This window comes from Cryptomeria japonica, chromosome 1 (assembly GCF_030272615.1).
Source record: "Cryptomeria japonica chromosome 1, Sugi_1.0, whole genome shotgun sequence".
Classification (NCBI taxonomy): domain Eukaryota; kingdom Viridiplantae; phylum Streptophyta; class Pinopsida; order Cupressales; family Cupressaceae; genus Cryptomeria; species Cryptomeria japonica.
The window spans coordinates 597,870,270-597,890,562 of NC_081405.1; the positions used below are offsets into that span (position 1 = coordinate 597,870,270).

Sequence of the window (20,293 nt, forward strand, 5' to 3'; positions counted from 1 at the left end):
GCTAGGGAAGATTTCACCTTACTTCATGCTATGAATAAAAGTTAATGTCCAAAAAAGGTTTAAAATTGTGCATATAAAGAAAATCGCTTTGGTCCTTCAGTGAGGGACAGGAGCGCTTTTACCTTTCTAGACAAAAACTCCATCATTTCATTGCTTTTAATCAAGTCTGGATGCTCTATCACGTTCATTTCGTCTTTCATTGTGTCTTTGATGTTTCAATTTGACCAAACAAGGTCAGGAATGACTCAAATAAGCCTTTTCGCCCTGGACCCTTGGTGAGGGACAGGAGCGCTTCGCCTTGGACCCTTGGAGAGGGACAGGAGCGAAATTCGCTCTGGATCCTTAGTGAAGGACAGGAGCGAAATTTGACTTTTTGAACTCTCTATCAGGATAATTTTTATGGAATATAACATTAAAGTATAAGTGACATTTCCTTCTATCTTTCTTCCTTCTTATACTTTAAGTTATATTCCATATATACTTTCAGGATGTTTGAGAGTGGTTTCAGACCTCCAGGAGTTATATTGCAAAATCTAGTTTTTTGAGGTTTTTCAGTTTCCAGACTTAGTCAAATTTCAGGATCAAGACATTCCAGACTTAGTCAAATTTCAGGATCAGGACTTTTAGACTTAGCCAAATTTTCAGGATCAGGACATCACTCAAGCCGGACTTGCTATCCTATTGATCTCCCCGACAGCACTCAAAAATGCAAAAGCCAACTGACAAAACCCTAAAAGACCTAGAAAACAAACCCTAAAAAGCAAAAAACATGGGTCCCCATTTGCAATGGGGCGATGTGTGAAAACGTCACAACAATAACCTTCTGGTTGCTCAATATAGACTTCCTCCTCAATGACACCTTTAAGGAAGGCTATCTTAACGTCCATTTGATGCAGCTCCCAACCTTTGGCTGCAGCAATAGCTATTATAGACCTAATAGAGGTATATCTAGCAACAGGGGCAAATGTTTCTTCATAATCTATTCCTTCCTTTTGAGAAAAACCACGTGGTACAAATCTAGCTTTATATTTTTCAATACTACCATCAGCATTATGTTTAATTTTAAACAACCATTTAGAAGAAACGATAGACTTACCTTTGGGTTTGGGTACAATGTCCCAGACATTATTCTTGATGATAGACCCATACTCTTCGTCCATGGCTAATTTCCAAGCATGATGGGACATAGCTTCTCCGATATTGTGGGGTTCAGACTCAATTATATTGCACATCACAGAAATGTAGTTGGCATGATTTTGAACACTCTTGCTATTTCTGAAAGTTCCTCTGGGAGCAGCAAACCCTTTAGCATCTTGAATCGTATTTCTAACCCAAAGTGGTCTCTTCTTGCAGACCACAATATCCTGAGGAATATCGGTAGATTGCATGGGTTCTGATGAGTCATTCTGAACTTCCTGATTTGGAAGATCAGTAGACTCCTCCTGTAACTCAGGGTTAGCATCAACAATTGAATCTTGATTTTCCATCACCATATCATTATAGTTGGTTAATGAACCTTTAGATCTTTTGAAAGCAATATCTTCTTCAAAAGTTACATCTCTACTTAACTCAACATACCTTTGACCTAAAATGTAGATCCTGAAGGCTTTGGAAGATTCACTGTATCCTACTACGATGCCTTTCTTTCCAGATGGATCCAGCTTGGTTCGTTTTTCTTTAGGCACATGAACATACACAGGGCTTTGTTGACGTATATTTTGTACACAGCCTAACACAGAATAAAATACCTAAGGGTATCTTATCCTCTCTTGAGAAAAAGTCTCTAACTGCTGAAGATTCGCATAAAGGATCAGTTAGGATGACTCCAAGGTTCCTATTAGTAGGGTCTCTACATGTGGATAAGCTCTCTGTGGTATGATGTGATTTGCTGGAATCACAAGGGGACTTACATTTGGTGATTGAATTTCCGATCTACTTTGCTAGAACACAAGCTCTCACTAACTTAGATTAAAAAAAGGGAAAAAGGAAGGGGGTGAAGAGAGGATCTAATCCTAATACTAAGAATGTAGGAGCAATGATTTGATTTTTGATGAAACTCCAACTAGGTCTTGTTTTGACATCAATGGAACATCTACACAAGGCTAGTGCGATCTTCTAAGGGAAGCTTTATGATGTTCAAATCATCACCATAGGCATAGACACCATCAAGTTGATGCATATCAATGAAGAAGCGACAAATTGAAATTGAGCTTAGGCTGAATGATTCCAGTTGACTACGCAAGGCAAGTCTGCAATCAACAAACTGCTAGTAGTATGGATGTATGAATTCCACCATTAATCAATCGCATTTCCTCCATTCATCTAATCATCTACCATCTAGGATTGAAGACTCAACAAGAAACCATGCAAATTGCAAGAAACAACACACTTCACCATTACTTCAATGAAAATGGAGTTTGTTTACAATCAATGGCAACAATTTCTTGCCTTGTCCTCCTATTCTACTCTAATTACTATTCTATCAACTATATTCTAACTCTTCCAATTATTTACATGCTATCTCTAACTTATTGCTAATTAACCTTTACAAATGAAATGCCTGGGCTTATATAGTGCCCACAATACAATTTGATGGCTTAGATCAATTCAAGATCAATGGCCAAGATTCAACAATGAAAACCCTAATTAGGGTTTGTTACAACCATTACATAACATTTAATGCTTGACCAATGACAAAATTGTATTGCTTGGACACATGTCCCTTCTAGAAAAATCGACCAATGGATAGCCGGGGTAGGTACATCGGAGTTTGTGCCACCTTCCATGAGTTAAGTACATTGAATCTGGACATGCTGAGGTGGACCACACTGACTGGAGGAGTGATGACTGGGATGCCACCTCATCTGACACTTGTAGCTTGCTAGATATTCAATTTGATGTCGTTGAGAGGCTATCTTTAATTAACTCTTGTTCTAACTCCTTGTGTCCTTGATGTGCAGGATGATGATGTACCTCGCCTTGGAACGTTGGATTGGAAGAGGTTGCCCTTGATGACGTTAGTCCAAAGAAGGTCGTCCTTGTCCTGGCTTGATCGTCCCGGCGAAGACCGTCCTTGATCCGGCTTGATTTTCCTTGATGAGATCTCCATTTGATGCCTACACAACATTTTAAAATTAGTAACATGATTTTGCAATATATAACATAGATTAGATTAATTTTTAGGAAACTTCATAATAAATCCTTGAGTTATTATTTCCTAAAAAACGATTGGGCTACTGGAATTCAAAATTCAAAATTCAAAATTTAAGCTATGACGATCAACGTTCAAAATCAAAATAATAAATCCATATCGTCATACCTCACTTGAGAGCTAACTCTAGAATGCAAAAACAAATGGATTCGCCTAGGCAAAATTAACGTTTGAAGCCCTTGCCACGTGATCTTCAAGGATAAGGAACATCCTCTTTATCAATTCGCCACCCTTGGAGTCTTTGATGTGTTCTTCAATGTCCTTGGCAAGTTCGCTCAAGTGGAAACTAAGTTCGCACCTCCTTGCTTGAAATGAAAGTTCGCACCATCTTTGGATATAAATTTGCACCCTTCTCCCTTAAGATCGCATGTGAGATGATAAAATGATAATGTGAAAATAAAAGTCTTTCACCTCCCTTTATAGGCGCTCACCTTCATATTGACCTTAGGCGGACTTTGGTGAATAAGGCAAATTTAAAATAAGTTTAAAAGGCCGACCTTGACAAAATAAACCCAAGCGCTCAACTTGATTTTATAATTAATTAACAATTAATTATGCCTTTATAATTAATTTTTTTCGATTTTTAATAGGCAAAATTAATTAATAAATGTTATGCGTTATTTTTAAATGCCATTTAATTAAATTTTGAAAACCCATCGAATTTAACATTTAAAATAAATTCAAAAACTTGTTTGAACGCCAAAATTGGAGAATTGAGAAGAGTACAAACCTCATCGCCCTGGTCCCTGACTGAGGGACAGGAGCGATCCATCACCTTGGTCATGATTCTTGCAATTTTACGTCCAAAGTCTCCATCCTTACGTTGTGATTGCCATTTTTGCTGGGCCCTTCGAGCTTGAATGTCTTGCTTGTGTGATCTAGTGTTCTTTTAAGGTGACATCGCCCTGGTCCCTTGGAGAGGGACAAGAGCGATCTTGATGTTTTCTCCATTTCAAGCTCATCTTAACGTTCACCTTCCTTGTATCACCTTCCAAATGATGTTTTAAAGCTTATGCGACTTTATTTTAACGTGATCTTTAAAGGATATCATGTGTTTTGGCAAATATCGTCCTGGTCCCTTGGAGAGGGACAGGAGCGATCCTCATAATTTCTCCTTAATCTTTGCATCTTTGATCTTTAATCTTCATTGTGATGGACAAACAATGCTATTCTTTCGCTCCCCTTTCGTTCCACTTGAATTCTACAAGGTGTTTAGACGTTGGAAGGATCATCGCCCTTGTCCCTTGGAGAGGGACAGGAGCGATCTTCAAGCTCTAGTCCAAATGCATCACCTCTCAACCTTGGTTCCTCGTTCATTGCCTTCCAAAGGTCGTTCTTGATCTAGCGTGAACTTGCCTTGTCTTGGTTTTGACGGAACATGAATGTTTTAATGAAATCGCTTTGGTCCTTGTCCAAAGGACAGGAGCGATATAGGCTCTTTGCTTAATTGATAGTACTTTGACGTTTGGAACCTTTGAATATCACCCTCAAAAGACACCTTAGACCTTGTGTGATCTCGAAAAACCTTGACTTGGCATGAATTTGAAGGAAAATGAAGGATCCCATACAAATCGCCCTGGTCCCTTGGAGAGGGACAGGAGCGATATAGCTTCTTTGTTCAATTTGATGATTGTTTAACGTTTGAAGCCTTTGAATATCATCTTTTAATCATGTCTTGGACCCTTTACGACCTTGCAAAACCTTGACCTTACGTGATATTTGAGAGATTTGGCTAATATAATCAATATCGCTCTGGTCCCTTCCTGAGGGACAGGAGCGAACTAGGTGTCTAAGTGCGGTTCCTTCAATATTGGCAACTTTGGATACTTCGTGCTTGATTGAGATGTCTTAAGACGTCCTTGCCTCCTTGTTCTTCATTTTGGAGTGGCTTGAACTTGGAAGAATAGCAATATAATCATCATATCGCCCTGGTCCCTTGGAGAGGGACAGGAGCGATTTTGCTCTTGTGGGCTTCATTTCACTTCATCTCCTTCAAAAACTATCTTCAATTGTCTCGTCATACTTCCTTTCATTCATTCATGCCTTGAGATCGGTTGTAACTTGGCAAGAAAATCATCTATAACAAAAATCGCTCTGGTCCCTTCCTGAGGGACAGGAGCGAACTTAAGCATTTTGGTCCTTTGTTGGCATTTGGTAATCTTCAATTTATCTTCAATGAGTTCATTTCACCTCCTTCCTTGCCTTCAAACATAAACTTGACTTGATCTTTGCCTGAATTTTGTCTTGTGAAGAACTTCGCTCTGGTCCCTTGGAGAGGGACGGGAGCTACAAAGAATTTCGCCCTGGTCCCTGACTGAGGGACAGGAGCGATTTTGGCATTCTGGGTCACTTTCCTTCACGGCGGCACTTCAAGTTATATTCATTTGATAAAACATCTCTCCTTGAGCATCTTCAAATTGTCAAGTCGTTAAAATCCTGCAAGGACAAAGCAATATTTGATTTGTAGCTCCGGTCCTTCACTGAGGGACAGGAGCGATTTTGCTCCTACAGGGCAGAATAACATGATTTTACACGTTTAATCACTTCACGAGGCAAAAACAAATCACCCTCAATGCCCGGGATCAAAAATCAAAAAACTCAAACTTTGGTCAAAAATATTCAATTGGACAAAAATTTCACATTTCATTATCAACACTTAGACAAATTTAGGCTCTGCACTCAAAAATTCCAATTGAAAATAGACCATTCTAGCGAATTTATTCCATTCAAAATTTGCATCCTACAAAGAAGCTCAAAAAAGCTCTCAAAACTGACTGGATTCTGGCCTGAAAAAACGGTAATTAAAACCCTAAGGCTTGACCCTAAATCCAGACAACTGACTGACTAACAAAATCCTAAAAACGAAGTGAAAAACGAGCAAAGGAACGAGCATAAAAACATGGGTCCCCATTTGCAATGGGGCGATGTGTGAAAACGTCACAACAGGCTTCCGAATATTCTTAGGTGACTGATGTCTGGTTTGATTCCAGAAAAGGCTTCTTCAGGTGTCACATCCTTTAGGACTCGATGAGGACATCTATTCTGAATATAAACTGCAGTTTTGGATGCTTCTGCCCATAGAAAAGGTTGCAAGTCTTGATCATGTATCATGGCTCTTGCAGCTTCAACAATGGTCCTGTTCTTTCTTTCAGCAACTCCATTTTGTTGAGGGTTGTAAGGAACACAGAACTCCCTCTTAATTCCTGCTTTAACACAAAAGTCATAGAAGCTACCTGAGGTGTATTCACCTCCATTGTCAGACCTCAAACATTTAATTCAATTTCCTGTAGTATTTTCAACTAAGGCTTTGAATTCTTTAAATCTGTTTAGGATTTCTTCAAACTCTTTAGTTTTAAGAAAATAGATCCATGTTTTCCTAAAGAAATCATCTATGAAGATAACATAATATAGGAAACCGCTAGGAGATGCTATAGACATAGTACCACATAAATCTGAATGAATAAGTTCTAACCTTTCTTTAGCCCTACTATCGCTTTTATGAAAGGGATTCTTTATATTCTTACCCATTGCACAACCTTTACAAGTATCATCATGAGATAAACTGAGGTTAGGCATACCTTTGACCATTTTACCGAGAGTGGGAAGAGCTTGAAAGTGAAGATGACCCAATCTTCTATGCCATAGCTTGCATGATTCAGAGGTCTCATGAATGAGAGCTTGAATTGGATTAGCTGCAAGCTTATATAAACTCTCACATCTATTTCCAATAATATGAGCAGATTTGAAATTAGATTTCTTAGGCCAAGTGAGTACTTTCCCTTCAGAAAATGCTATTTGCAAACCCTTATCTTCTAAAGCCGAAATGGAAATAAGATTTCTTTTAATACCAGGTACAAAGAGAATATCACAGAGTTGTAAGGAAATACTAGAATCTAGTTTTAAAGAGGTAGTGCCAGAACCTTTTACCGAGTATAGAGCATCATCACCGATTACTACATGAAGATTGGTGTCTTTTTCAATCAGATCTGAGAGATGCTCATGAAATCCTGAGATGTGTCTGGAGGCACCACTGTCAAGAATCCACGTATTGTTGTCCGTAGGAACATTGCTGGAAAGAGCAGAGATAAGAAGGTAGTCTTCACTTTGTTCGGCAACTTCATTTAAGTTGGCTTCCCTTTCCTTTGGGTCATTCTGACAATCTCTGGCATAGTGACCATATTTGTCACATCTGAAGCAACGAATGTGGGAGGAATCTCTTGACTTTTTCCTTCTATCATAGGAGGAGGATCTAAAATCTTTGCTTCTCTTCTCTTTCTTCCAATGACCACCTTTCTTAGATTTAGGTAAGAGAACATGATTATCTTTGAGAGAGTTCTTAAGTTTTCCTCTTACCTCAATTCGAGATTCCTCTTCGATGCAATCAGATTGAAGACGTTCAAAGTTGGGACAATCGGCTCTTCCACCAATGCTACGAATGAATGGTTCCCATTCATCAGGTAGGCCATTTAATGCAATCATAACAAGATCTTTATCTGAGATTTGGCAATCAAGAGTGCTTAGCTTGTCCTTTAGTTCATTGATCTTCATGAAGTAGGCTATGATTGAGTCTTCTTCTTTCATTTTCATGTGAAGAAGTTGCTGTCTTAGGGCAAGAGCCCTGCTGAGATTGTTGACTTCATACATCCCTTCCAAGTGTTTGATCATTTCTCTGGCAGATACAAACTTTGATATGACAGTGACAAGATGATTCTTGATGGACTCAATTATGATCCTTCTAGCTTTGAGGGAATCTTTCTTGAATAGTTTCAGCTCTTCAGCATCTTCTGGAGGAGACAGCCTTTCTTCTTCTACAAATTTCAGTAGATCATTTTCTTCAAGGATCAATAGAATACAAACTTTCCAAGTAGCAAAATCAATGGCTCCCTCAAGCCTATCTTCAGCCTTCAAACCTAACATCTTTAATCTGAACACAAACAACAGCTATGTGCAACAATTGATTTGCTAAAATAAGAGGTTAATGACACCTATAGCTCTGATACCATGTTATTTTAAACCCTAGGTATGTTAATCAGATTCATATATTTGATTATGCCCTAGGTTGTAATCAGATTTGCAGTATTTTAGTAAACCAACATAGATTAATTGTGCCCCTAGATTGTATTCAGATTTACAGTATTTAATAAGCCAATATAAATCAGAAATGGAATAGTAGACAAACAAGCATACCCTGGGAAAACCTCCAAGGAGGAAAAACCCAACATGAAAGACCCATAGGTCAGATTATATTTTCTCCTCTAAACATAAGTACAATACTTAGCTTGAATCTGATTTGCACATATCAGATCTGTTCCTTGTATACTTCAAAGGCTTGCATCAAGATCCACTATGTCCTCTTGGACAATTTTGCACCAAGCTGAACAAGTTCTCAATCTTCCTTAAGTTCGCACCCTTTTAAGACTTCGCACAGCAGAGCTAAATCGCCTTGTATATTATCGAACTTGATTGATTATTGACTTGCAAATTTTCATTTACTTATATGCATCATTTATTCTTTCAAATGTAAGTCGGCCTCCTTGGATTTTGGCGCCAATGTTAAATGGCATGAGTTTAGCATGGCATTGAATAGGGTCACATCACCCTAGGATAGGACCCGGTCCTAAAATGGGGTTCGGATGTTGCCTTAAGGCAATCCGAACCCCTATATCCCTAGTTACAATTAACAACAACAATATGGAAGCAAGCAGGGGCAGCAGAACAATCTACAAGACAACACTGCAAGTGAAGGATTGCACACTTTCAGAACTTATGGTGAGCTAACACACAGAGTATGAACTGCTAGAGACATCTGGGCAAATAGAAGATACTGTAGCAAAGACAAACACAAGAGATGGTCATAAAATTGGGTTCATGCCAACAGAACTGACAATTGGGTGCAGGCTTAACAATTGGGTTAGCTTCAGGTGAGGAAATAATAACCCTTTGGCCTTCCCTTCATATGTCAGGATATCATGCTTTCCTTTTCTTCATCTGATTATCATTGTTTACTTGCAAGGTCTTTGTTTCTGTGTAGGATTGTAAGGTCCAGTATCATGTCCCCCAAGGCAGATTCAATAATAATTGCAGGTAGGTGGGTTTTCTTGTGACCATTTTATTGAATTTTCTTGGGGTAGGTTTGTCAAGATTCTATTGTGTATGATTCCATGTGACCACCACTTGGAATATTGGTTTTTGACTTGTAGTGGGATGGGGTACTGGTTTTTGCTTGTGTTGCAGGTCTCTAGAGTTGAAGGTGAAAATGCTCTAAGGCAGAATGGGAGTAGAACGGGACGAAACAAGAAGAAGAACATCTGCGTTTGGGTTCACATGGGAAACAATATCCATCCCACCTAGAGCTCCCTTCTGTTGAAGCTTCTATACCCACACCCACATCCACGCCCACATTGACAACCATATCCTTCCCTCCCAAGTCTTGGGTTTGGTTTGGAGTTTGTGTGCCTGCCTCTCCTTTGGATTTCTATTACCAAAGCTTTGATACAATAGCCAAGGAACACACTCACAGATTGGAACAGGATATACTAGAATCTATGGATGTGCAATCCAAAACACTGATGAGGCCATCAGGTGATACCTTCCAAGAGGGCAACACTGAATCCAGAGAAACTGGAGAGGAAGTTGTCAAAGGAATCTGCGTAGAGGCAAAGAAGGGAGGGAGGTAGAATGAATAGTAGCAGCGAAAGTGTTCAGGTGAGAGCCAAGGTGAGGGAACTGATGACGTGTCCACAATGAACCAGAGTAGCCAAAGGGAGGCCAAGGTGCCTGACAAACTGCTCCCTCTCCTTGAGTGTTTGAGGGTTAGCATTGCCTGCAAATTTGGCTCCATCTTCAAACAAAGGCTACAAGCTCAGGTTTAATCACTATTCTTCCCTCTCTTCTCTACTTTTCCTAACTCAAATTTCATCAACTGGACTTGGGTCAATGCCTTCAACTTTTTGAGAGCTGCTGTCCGGTGCTTTCAGGCTCACAGGCTTTCCGTGGTCCTAACAACACTTTGTAATTTATTTTTTGAGAATGAATTGGTCCGCTGATGAGTATTATTCTCACAATTAATTTATGTTTTTGTAGGTTAATGTCTGCTACTGAAGCATGATTCGAAGGCATATGGACTTCAGTATTGCAAGGTTAAAACTAGAGAAGGCTCTTACTCTGGCAGTCTGGAATTTTTAAAGAGTTGCATCTAGTGTTTAACAATGCACTTTTGTATTACACAAAGTACTTTCAGGAGTTGTATCTGTGTATGTGCTTTGTTAATTAGTCAGCAGTGAAATAGTAATATTATCCAAATGAAGGCTCTGTTGAAACAAGAACGCCCATCAACCAGAGAGAAAATCTGGGAGGGGTCCAGAGCTGAAGTCCATCATTATTTGCGGACAGAGAAATGTATGCAATAAAAGCTGTGTGAGCTGTCCTAAAAATTCAAAAGAATCATAACCATCTGCTCTTGCTGCTATACAAATACAGAAGTCTGAAAGTGGTAAATCTGTTTGATAAATGGATAGCAGTGCTTCCTTCCCTATCACATGTGAGCTGGCTTCATGACCTTACATCTGTACAGACGTGTGTGTTTAGTAAATCCTTTTTAATGGCTTTTGTCTATTGTGTCATTAACTTTATGGTCACTTCCTTTTTGTTGGTGATTAGAAATGTAGATAAAAATTTCAAATCAACGAAGGCATTTCTATGTGAGCATGCTGCATTGAGTTTTTAAAATTTTTTTTTTTATATTGCTAATTGTTTAGAAATATTTTCAATACAAGTTCTTGGGAGTACAATAATGAGACTAATTGTAGCTTCTTTGAAACCACTTATAAGGACCAAGAGACAACTTGTAAATCCACTTATTTAGAAATCATGTCCACATTAGAAGTCAATTATGGAAGACAAAGAGTGGCAACTTAGAGTCCGTATTATATGCCCTATTGAGAATTTGAACTTAAATCTCCCAATTGAAAACTCAATGCTTTAAAGTTTGACCAATTAAATTCAACCCCTTGGATATTGCATTGAGTTTTCATTCAGCCTATTAGTTTTTTATTTGTCATTTGGATAATATACTTTTAAAGCTTGGGGCTTTTCTCAGGGATATTTCCTTGAGGTTTTCACTTTCAGTTATTAATATCTTATATGCACATACAATGCCTGATTTTGTTGAGGAAGTTTTATCATTAAGGTGGCAGGGAGCTTGGAGTTCTTTATGTTGTTTATAATTAGGGCCCGATGGACCAACCCATTCTCCAATATGGGGCCAAGTCCTATATACTTCGACAACTCCAAAAGGACCCCACGCTACACTTAAGGTCCCCACGCTACTAGTCTCCATGGCAATCCTTGATAGGGCCGACCCTATGCATCTCAGTTAAAAGGGATTAAATGAATAATATGTTATTGCAAGAAGGCCGACATGAATAATATGGTTAATTGCTCTCCTATAAATAAAGCACAAACTACACTCAATTCATATCACACATTTTTCAGTCTTTGGAACAAGTGCGAAATACTCTAAGGAAGCGAATCACATGCTAAGGCAGTTAAGTTACAGCGAAATATACTAAGAGGAGTGCAGATCAATAACACAAGTCATCAAATCAATCATTGAGCGAATCCCATCTCTGCTATGTGCTAATTTCTGCAATCATCATATCCTCAAGTTGATCTATGACAGCGAATTAATCAGTGAATTATCTTCTAGCTGTGTGAACCTGCTCCTAAGTCTGCTGAACCTGCTCCAAGGGTGTCGAACCTAATTCAAGGCTGCCGAATCTACTTCAGGCTGAGCAACAACCATTCTAGGGCAAGTGAACTTCAGTATATGTTCTGAAATCGACATCTGAACAGTGAAGCAGATAAGTTATTTGTATGCCCTAGAAAGGCAATGTTGTAGTTCACTGTTATACTTAATCTAATCAGATCTGAGGATCTTTTGGCTAGGTTTTTCCTCCTAGGAGGTTTTCCCAGGGTAACTGTGCTTTGTTCCTTTTGCATTTCAATTCTTTTACTATGCTTAAATCTGGAAAACAATTAATTAATTAACCTAGCTCAAACTAATTCTGATTTTCTGAGTTTTATTCAATCTGAAAGTACTCAAATCTAACACTTTACTTATGCAATTCATTGGAGTACTAAGCCAGGTTCAAGTTTGTCTTGAATCAGCGGCAAGACGATGTGGTTTTGTTTACTTCTCTCTTAATTTAGGCTTAGTTTGTAACAAAACTCCTCCTTACATCTTATTGCTTGTGGGTGTGCTTAAAGCTTTTTGGTTCGGGAATTCTAAGGTCAATGATTTTTTTGGTACATATTGGTGGCAATGTTAAGCAATTGTAAATTCTATATGAATGTTCTTGCCAAATAAGCAAAAAATCATGATTATTTGTAAAAATTGCGAATCATTAGGTTTTGCAATTTTTATCTAAAAAAAAAACTATGATTTTGAATAAATTGGTCTAATATTCTTTTACCGATTTAGCCAAATCAGCCAAATTGTATTTTTATAAAGTTAAGAGTTAAATATAATGTGACTTAATACAGTATTTGGAGAAAATAAGGTTAAATAACTATGAAAATAATAAAATCCTATGGAAATTGATAAAATGGATTGTGCCTTTTCCAACTATGATTGCAGTATCATTTGTTCCATATGTCATAGTGCCTTCATCAATTCCCTTCAAGGAAAGAAACATGCTCTTTTCTCTAGTCATGTTTTGAGCAACCATTGCCAATGTACCATATGCTCTTCTCATTTTGTATATGAAATGCAACTTTTGCAAGCAAGGATTTTTCATCCATTTGAATTCTTTCTTCACTTTCTATTCCTTTGTAGATTCTTCTTTTTGATTTCCAGCAATGCCATCTTTCTCATTTTCTTTTCGAGAAGTAGCTCTGCTTTCTTGTCTATGGGGCTTTACAAAAGCGTCTACAATATTTTGCTATGTGCCCAAAGTTGTTGCATTTGTAACATCACATTGAAATCAACCAAAGGTTCAAAAGAATATTTTGTTGTGAAAGTATTTATTCTCATATTGGTTTTGCAGTCTATAACCCTATGACCAAGCTGATTACAATAAAAGTAATAACTAGAGAATGAGTAGTCAAACCTAGTTGGATGTGATTGCTTTGTAGGAGCAAATCCTCTAAATCTTTTGTTTCTATTGTTGACTTTGATGAATCCATCATACTTCTTGACCTCAATTTTCATGGTTGCATCAACACTTGATTTTCCCTTCTCTATATTCTCCTTTTTGGTAGGTTCGATGGCTTTTGAGTTTTGATCTTCTTCATAACCAATCCTTGTCTTAATGAGAGATCTTTGATTGCTTAAGATCTCATCTAGTACTCCTATGCTTTTTTCAAACTTTAGATTCCTCTCAAAAAATTTAAAGATTTTCTCAGGGATACTATCTTTGATTTAAGCTGCTTACAATCCTTCTCTTTAGCTTGCAACTTTGTTGTCAACATATCTTCAATTTTCTTGGCTTCTTCAATTTAAGTTTTCAAATCAATGAACAACTTTTTAGTTTCTTTCATCTTTTTCTTGTGCATTAGATTTTCTTTCCTTGTCATCTTCAAAGCATAGATGAGTTAACCTTCTAGATCTATTTCATCTTCCTCTTTTTAATTATAGCCATGAATAAGACTTCATTCTTATTTTTAGAGGCACACCAAGTGTCATTATCATCAACAGAGGAGCTATTGTCTTTCTTGGAATACAAACTTTTTTGATGGTTTCCCCTCTTATACTTAAAGGCCTTAGATTGATTGTTACTTTCATTATAAGAAGACATTTGGAAGCACAATGACCAACTTTTTCACAATTGAAGCATTTGAAAGGTGTAATACTGAGGGAATGGGGTTGACTAGTCTAATCATTCAAACTAAGAATAAATCCATTCACAACATTACATCAACAAAATGATCAACAAGCCCAACTTTAGACCTATTGGAAAGAGCTAGGCACAATGATTGATTATTTCTTTTTTTGTTGTAGATGTAATTGGATAAGATAGAATTATTAAATGCAAGAACTAGGGCTAATGATGCAAAATTGAGAGTGATCAAAATGAACAACAAGCCATGTAGATCAAATATGTAGACTTTGAGTATAGATCTGGAAATGAGAGTTAGAGAGGAACTCGTGTTTGTAATTTGAGATCAAAAGTTTTGGACTATGGGGCTACATGACTTGGTCCTAAAGGTGTCTAACATAGATATCATAAATAAATTCAAAGTCAAGATGTCTCTTAGAATATTCTCTTGAAATTTCATTAGAAAAGTGTCAGACATTGTTCAATGATTGCCACTATCTAGGGTTTCTGCTTTTCCAAAATATGGTTCTCTTTGTTTCAGTTTGTACTTTCTGGGTCTGTGTTCCTTCTCTTTTGAAATTTGAAACTTGCACACACAAATTTTTTGTTGGGTTGATAGGGGTTTGCCTCAATCAAACTCTAGGTTGGAATCAACCCTATAAATGATGAATCAAAATAGAAAAGAGTGCTTACCATTGTAGGCTAGAAGCTAGATCTGGAAGTAATTGTTGAATTGAAATGTTATACCTTCCTTTATGAACCTCCTTTGCTTTGAATTTTTAATAAAAAGATTGATGTTGTCATGTAGAACTCATGCATTTCTTCATATAGAATTGATCATGAATGCCATCTGGAATGCTTGAAAATATGAATAGTTGACCTCTCCTTCATTGCTCTAATGATACTTGATTGCTTGCTCAATTGAAATGCTTGATGTGGAGTGAATTCCTTGATGGGAGATAATTGAGAGATGTTTCAAATGATGGGATAAGACTTGTTTTTATACCTAACCTCACAAAACAAGTTGAAAATTACGAAGAATGCCGACATCAGAAATCATTTCCCGCTCAACTTATTCCAACTGTTAGAATGTTTGAATTTGGGCTCATTTGTCACAGACTATAGTGCTAAGCACCCTAGTCTGTTTGGACTAAGTCAAGGTCAGAAAACAAGAGAAGACAAAGATCATAGCTTTGGCACTAGTTTGAGCAGTATTAGGCATATCAGGGTATAAAAGGTAGAAACGTTAAAGTGAGGCCCAAGTGAGCATGGAATTGAATGAGGATACAATTTGCAACACTACATTTAGCCCCCACTTTAGCAAGAAAATGAACTTACGCTCATACTCTCGGTAAAGTATAGAATAGCATCAAAAGACTTTCACCAAAACATTAATGAGACAAGAAACACCAAGCCACCGAGGACTTAGGATCTCATCAGTCTAACATAAAGATAAAAGGAGAAACACATGGAGCATGTGAGAAAGAGAAGAGAATATGGCTTCTAGGTCTTCTAAGGAATTGCCTACTATGAGCCATATAAGAAGAGAGAGAAAAGACATGATTTCTTGGGCTAGTAAGGAGCTACTTACTATGAGTCATGTTGGTACAAAGAAATATTACAAAGCAAAAGATTAGTTTGCTAAATAATCTGACAAAAAACTCAATTGCAAAATGGGTGTTGCAACATGCACCAAGCACAAAGATTACAAAACAAAGCCTCAACTTGCAAAGTAATTTGAACAAATATCGATTGCAAAATGGGTGATGCAGTGTGCACCATATCATGGTGTTTGATCAAATTGTACAATCCAAAACAAAGCCTCAACTTGCAAAGTAATTTGAACAAAGATCGATTGCAAAATGGGTGTTGTAGTATGCACCATATCATGGTGTTTGATCAAATTGTACAATCCAAACCTTGTGGAGTGTGCACAAAGTGTAACATAGAGCGCAGTGTATACCCCCATGTTAAAGCAATTGTGTACAGCTTATTGAGAGAAATTACTTTAAGGTAGCTTACATACATCGAAGAGACAAACACATTGGAATAATGAAATGCTCCTAGCATAGGCAAATCAAAGGCAATAGTTCACAAGACATAAAAGAGAGCACATAAGGGATCCACTATCTGGGGCCAGTACGTGCATTAGATAAATTATGTTTTTCAAGTATAATTGTAGTGAATTGACCCCATTCCCAAAGGTAGTGGAACTATGTGCATAATGGAAGAAGAGCACAAAAGATGAACAATGGAAGCATTATCAGGTTAACATGGAAGAGAACAAGAAGATCTCAACGATTTGCATCATCCCCAAGTAGACAACACAAAAGCATTTTTACAATAAGATCACATTTAGAACACATGTATATGACATATAGAAGATATGAGATACAAATAGAGGAATGTCATAATAGGTTTGGTCCCTTCGTTGCCTTGCACCAACAGAGCAACAAGGGTCATCCAAAAAGAGCATAACATAACACAAAGACATGCCGAGCATCACATCATGGGGAACACATCACATGCAAGAAAACACAGAAAAGAATTCACTACACAAGTGAAGTCTAGAAAATAATCCCCCTCCCAATCTTGCTTAGCATCATTTAGAGATGGTGCACAAGATGCAAGAGGGGCCACAACAAATATAGTAGAAGGAGTTATTGCAAGTTCCAAACAAGGACCATGCTTTAATGATGAATCACTGTGTTTGTTACTAGGAGCTAGAGCTAAAGCTTTTGAAAATATCAAAGATAGCCATGATTAATCTCAACAACTTCATACATATCATCAGAACCATTAGTATCCACATTATTATTATCAACATCATCATCCAAAAAAAATCACAATAGGAGATCTCATGCATGGATGAAATGAAGTATAAGAATCATTTAGAATTAGATAATTTTAATTTTTTACGAGGATGATTAAGATAAAGCTCCTTATTAGGTGAAGGTTGGGAAAATGTGACCAAGTCAACATTCGACGAATTAGGGGAGGAAACACTGTGGGAAGCAAGCTCATGAGCCTTAGCACAATATCATTGTTGCAATTGTAGCACTTGATATTCCTCTATCCTAAATTCAACAAATTTATTCTAGACTTGCATAGATTAGCTTTGTGACCAAATTTATAGCATATGTGACAATAACCTTGAAAGGGCTTATTCATATGTGATCCATTTACTCCATTCACAAATGGTCTATAGCTTTTATTCATGACTTGATTACTACAGTTATTAGCCTTATGTCCAAAACTTTTACAGATAAAGCATTGAGTATTTTGATTCACCCTCACTCTCAGTATTCCAATCTGTTCAACAATTGGTACCAGAATTTGGTCCCCCGTCACTAACTTAACCACCTCCTATGGATTCTATAAGTCTAATAGTTGTATCAGGCATTAACAAGTCAATGTTTTGGTGCAATGACAAACATACTTCTAACAGGTGGTATCAGAGCCTGGGTCACAGGTTCAAACCCCCTCGCTTGTACTAGGGGGATTGTTGCAAGGTGTATGCCCTTGGTCTCCTTGTGCTAAACAACACAACACTCGGGTTTGTGACATGGCTTAACTGCCTCCTATGGATTCTATAAGTCTAATGGTTGTATCAGGGAATACTCGGTTGATTTTTTGGTGCAACGACAACTACATACTTCTAACAGTATTCGTTGATGTTTTCTCACACTATGATTTCTTTTGTTACAACTTAAAGATTCTGAAGGTTGTGGATCACTCAACATAAGCTTCTCTTTTTCCTTTATAGGAGGAATTGAAGAAACCTCACTAGGTTGAGAGATACAAGACGATGTGCACTTTTCTTTTTGACCTTTATAAGATTGAGGAGGTGGGACCACGACATATATAGGAGGAATAGGAGGGGTAGGAAGAAGTCTAGGTCTGAGATGTAGAGGCGGAGTATTTATTTTCATAGGTGAACAATCACTGGGCTTACTTAAGGCCAATATCCTTCTAGATTTGATTTTGATAAGATAATAAAAGGAAATATTGAAGAGGTCACAAAGGTTGATGTTTCTAAGGCTAAAAACAATCAAGGGTGAAGATTCCAAATTTTTCTAAGGGTTGATAAATATTATGATCGATCATTATGAAACAACCATTGCGAGGGAACTTCAAACACTTATGAATGGTAGAAGGTATAGCTTTCATGGAGTCAAGCCAAGGGTGTCCCAATTTTTCATGAAATTGGTCTGAGGTAGGGACAACGACGGAGGTAACATCTAAGCACTTAGTACCAACTTCAACAGGAAGGGTGATGGAACCTATAGTGGGACAAGTGAAACCATCATGCACCTTAATTATAACATCAGATTTGTCATACGTATCTTGATGAAATTGTTGTGTATAAAGATGTTCTTCCGTGATAACATTCACTATACATACTGGATCTATGATCACTCCTCTTGAGAGATTTCCTTTAATCTTTGCAATAAAGTATAATGGTCCATCAAGTGCTCTAATGATATCTCTTGGGTCAAGGATAATACAAGGGTCACACTTAGGCTTAGGTTGCTGAATCAAGTTCATAACGTTGTTGGGTTTATTAGACATATCACTTATAAAGCTTGGATCCTTAGGCTCAACAACATTGGTAGAATGAGAAGGCAAAGGATTGGTAAAAATTTGCAAGTCTTGGTTAGGGGGTGTGGCACATATATTTATTTTATCATTCACATAATCCACTACTATAGTATTAGAATCAATAAGATCTTGAATTTCATGCTTCAATCTATAACACTTCTTAGTATCATGGCTGACTTGACAATGGTATTGGCAATAGGCTTTGGGATCAAAAGAACGTGGCAAAGGCTTGGAAGTATCTATCATTAGATGAATGAGAGGAAGCTTCATCATGTTAGAATTAATCAATTTAAGCATGGTGCTATGAACTGTTTCAGAAAGAGAAGTGACGTTGCAATGTCTAAAATTTGATGAGAAGAGAGCTACAATGGGTGTTGCAATTGCCACTTGAGAATCAATATGATAGGAAGAATTATTGTTGATCTTGAGGAAATGTTTTTCTTTGTTTTTGAAATTTTTGAAAAGTTTGATGAGCATCTTCATTCTTATCAACTAGAGCCAATGATGAAGGGCTGAAATTGACTCACTTGAATTTGATTATTATGAAGTGTTGTGCACAATCATGTGAAAGATGCACAATAAAAAAAGAAAAGCTTATCTCTAAAGTCTTTACAAATTATTAATGAAAATTCTTTGAACATCACCATCAGGAACATTATAAGCAATTTGTGAATGCAAATGTATATATCTACCAATGAAATTAGTCACTTTTTTTTTAACTCCTTGTTTTCAATGCATCAAATCAGCCAAAGTAATTTGTGAACCATTATTGTTTTGAAAATGTTGTACAAATGCATTAGACAATTTTTGAAAAGAATCAATTGAATGAGGAGGCAAAGAGCAAAACCATTGCAAATCATTTTTCTTAAGGTACAGGTCAATAGTTTTTCCATGAGTTTGTGGTCATATGAAAAATCACTACAGAAAGTTTGAAATGTTTTCACACGAATTTGGAGGTCGCCCTATCCATTATATCACTACAAATTTTTTTTGAGGAGTATGAAGTATTTCATGGGAAAGTGGGCTAGCAATGGAACATGTAGGAAGAGTGAATTTGGATTGAGTGATGGAAGCCAATTGGTTGTTGTAAAGATGAAACATTTTGAAGCAAATGGTTTATAGTGACTTCAGTAGATAAATTGGATGGAGACATGTGGGATTGATTTGGAGGATTGGAGGCATGCTAGGTAGGTGGAACATTACAATAGATAGGTAAAGGAGATGGCTGGGAAACAAATGGAAGATCGTTTGAAGGAAGGTATGTATAATTATTGATTGATATGATTCCCCCCATTACTAACTTGTGTAGCACTAAAATTTTGTGTAGAGGTAGCGACGATAGAAGATTTATATGTAGGCTCATTAGGCAAAGATGTAGGAGTGGAAGGCTGAAGTTGATTTGTAGGCTTTGAATAACCAAGCACTTCAGCATAAATTTTCATTGTCATAACATTATTGCCAACATCATGAGTAACACTACACAACACACTCACACCTTGCTCATCACTTGTTTAAGACTTTCCAATTGCTTGTCAAGCTTACCCAATTATTCAATAGTCACTTGAGCTAAAGAGTCATCCTCATCATGAGAAGCATGAAGGGAAGGATTCTCCACAATGTTAGGCATGTCATGTGTAGGTAAAGGGAATTCTCCCAAGCTCCT

General features: G+C 37.3%; 1 long non-coding RNA gene across 1 annotated transcript; it reads left to right on the top strand.

Moving 5' to 3' along the window:
* Positions 1–296: 296 nt before the first annotated feature.
* LOC131048138 (uncharacterized) lies at positions 297–10,918 on the top strand. Its single transcript, XR_009372393.1, has 3 exons — positions 297–9,295; positions 9,446–10,077; positions 10,295–10,918. It is a non-coding gene; the product is annotated as an uncharacterized LOC131048138 (long non-coding RNA).
* The last annotated feature ends 9,375 nt before the right edge of the window (positions 10,919–20,293 follow it).